The 2,500-nt window shown below is 39.3% G+C and overlaps 1 protein-coding gene and 1 long non-coding RNA gene across 4 annotated transcripts in view; one reads left to right on the top strand and one right to left on the bottom strand.

Moving 5' to 3' along the window:
- Nucleotides 1–2,500, bottom strand: part of LOC138966814 (laminin subunit alpha-2-like) — a 242,658-nt gene that overhangs the window by 171,495 nt on the left and 68,663 nt on the right. The window lies entirely within an intron of this gene.
- The window catches only part of LOC138966813 (uncharacterized), a 3,028-nt gene extending 528 nt beyond the window's left edge, over nucleotides 1–2,500 (top strand). The window contains exons 1-3 of the long non-coding RNA XR_011455771.1: nucleotides 1–388; nucleotides 1,002–1,184; nucleotides 2,430–2,500. The exon at nucleotides 1–388 is cut by the window's left edge and continues 528 nt beyond it. This is a non-coding gene — a long non-coding RNA (uncharacterized lncRNA). The remainder of the gene's footprint in view (nucleotides 389–1,001; nucleotides 1,185–2,429) is intronic.

The raw sequence follows: 2,500 nt of genomic DNA, 5'->3' as shown, positions 1-2,500 counted from the left end.
CGACGCAATGTTCAGAGCTCTGCAGAATCCTGGTTTCTTGTCAGGAAGTACCAACATAAACATTCTACCTGACTTTTCTGAGTTTGATGTGTGCACGTACCAGCTCAGTGCATCAAATGCGTCTGTTGCCAGTGTGCGGGAGTTACCGTAAATCAGAAGGATTCCAGATGATGAGAGATGGATAATTATGTGGTAGAAATACAAGCGTGTGGCATCCCATCACTGCCATCAGAGCCCCCAACAGATGGCTATTTTGCTGTCAAAAGCAAAGTGAAGCCAAGAACCCAGTGACTGGTGCAAAATGTTATTCACAGTGGATTGTAATGACAAGTGTGGACATGGACCTAAGGAGCTGCATTTTGTCAGCCTTCTGCACCTGCAAGGGAGGGTATGTTCATATTTTGCTCGTTATTGTTAACACATTTAGCAGGCTGTCTATTTTTCCTTACATCTACACCAAGATAAAGGGAAGTAAAGCTAGCTAACTAACTAACCAGGATGTCAGGCAGTATTTTTTTTTAATTTTTATTTTTATTTTATTTTTTTGGGCGGGGGGGGGACTATTTTAATGGTTGATTGACTTTTAGGCCATAACAAACTTTGGTACAGGCCATCAGTAGACTTGCACTGTTTGTAACTTATCTATTTCATTTAAATTAAACTGATCTACATACATGTGTATGCAAACAACAGTTGTGGGCAGAATGATGAAGTCATTGTGTGTGCTTTATACTGAAGTGTTAAAAAATTAATTAACCTTTTCAGCATTAGTGTTGCGACTTCATAACTTTAAGATGTCCAACTCATATATTACTCCCTATTTTAGTATTTGTCATTGTACCAATGACATTTAAAACCTAAAAGTTAAAATCTGGTGTAATGTCTGAACAGCTTGTGCTGGGGAAGCACACAGTAGTGTCATTCATGTTGAGAGGGTTAACTATTTTAGCACTGTATAAATGCATCATTACAATTTACATTGAATGCGTAAACTGTTGCAGATTGGATGGTTATTGCCGCCATGTTCTGGCCACACTGTATGAGGTCATTGACTACAGAACTGACAGCAAAACGAGCGTCACTTCCGAGTCCTGCAGTTGGGTGCGACGTGCAACTGAGAGCAGCAACGGAGTACTACTGACTGACATCCAAACAGATCTAGTCCAAAGGCCTGCAAATGACACGTAAGTAAAATTCTATAGGACTAGGAGTAGGTAACTGAGATTAAAATTGATTGCATGTACAGGGGGGGGGGGGGGGGGGAGTTCATTTTAGCTCGCTCATAGATCACAGAGTAAATATTTGATTGATTGATATATGCAACTTACATAGCACACACATATCCACACACTAGGTGTATGCTCAAGGCGCTTGGATGATGTTCTAGTCCTCCCTCGTGGTGGCTGTCTCACCCTGTGGTGAGACCAGTGACTCGGCTGCCGCTGGCGCTTAGTAGTATTAGTAGTACTGATGTAACACCACAGGGATAGGTGTATGCTGGGTGTGTTCGTGTTTCTATAGGCCACTTTAATGCTGACAGATCTTTATTTTGCGTGCTCAGTCTTTTTGCATACGTCACTACGTGTGTACACTACACACACTGAACCTCGGTTTAAGGTCTCATCCGACAGTATGTGCATGTATTTTATAATTTTAAGAAGTCAAAAAGATAATTCATTGTACAAAATTATCATAATTTACAAGATTGTACAACATCAGTTCAAGTTGCATGACACTGACAGGAAGATTAGGCACACAAAAAAAAAGTCTGTTCCTGATCACCCGACGAACCCTAGCTTGGACTCAGAGGTTTGGGGTCGGGGGTGGGATGGCAAGCATAACATTGATAGATGACTATAGTTTTGCAGTGGTTTGCTGTCTTGTACTATGAGTGTTAACAGCAATTGTTTATAATTTGTTACTCAACTTACAGTAAGGACAATTAGCTTTTCTCAGCAACTGCTAACAATTGTGACTTGCAACAGCGCTTCCTTAAACATTGGGACACTTCTTTTGTTGTTGTTGAACATTTAATGGCTATAGTGTAGAAACTAGAAATGCTGAGATACATTGATGTAGTCATGAACAACAGCAACAACAAAAACAAGAACATGTTTTGAATTCTGATAGCTAGTGAAACTGACAGCTTGATTAGAATTATGTAGTTTTTGCAATTGCTGACTGAGTTGCATCCTTTGGTTTTACCTTGCATTGATTATCAGCTTTGCTGACAATTGACTCATTGAGTGCAGTATTGAGTAACGTATAGTTATTTTATTTCAAGTTAACTTCTGCATGATGTTAATCCTACTCAAACTTAGTCAAAGTAAGGTATCATTATTTATGAATAATGTGAAGTTGAAGATACAAATTAATGAGAAAGTTTGTGTATTTTTCTGTACACTCTTGCTATAAAATTACTGTTTCAGTGCTGAACCATTTGCTTGAATTCTTGATCAGATGATGACAGAGTGACACCTGGTGGTACCCAATAAAACTG

This window comes from Littorina saxatilis, linkage group LG5 (genome assembly GCF_037325665.1).
Source record: "Littorina saxatilis isolate snail1 linkage group LG5, US_GU_Lsax_2.0, whole genome shotgun sequence".
In the NCBI taxonomy this organism is placed as follows: Eukaryota; Metazoa; Mollusca; class Gastropoda; order Littorinimorpha; family Littorinidae; genus Littorina; species Littorina saxatilis.
This window is presented reverse-complemented; position numbering and strand designations above follow the sequence as displayed.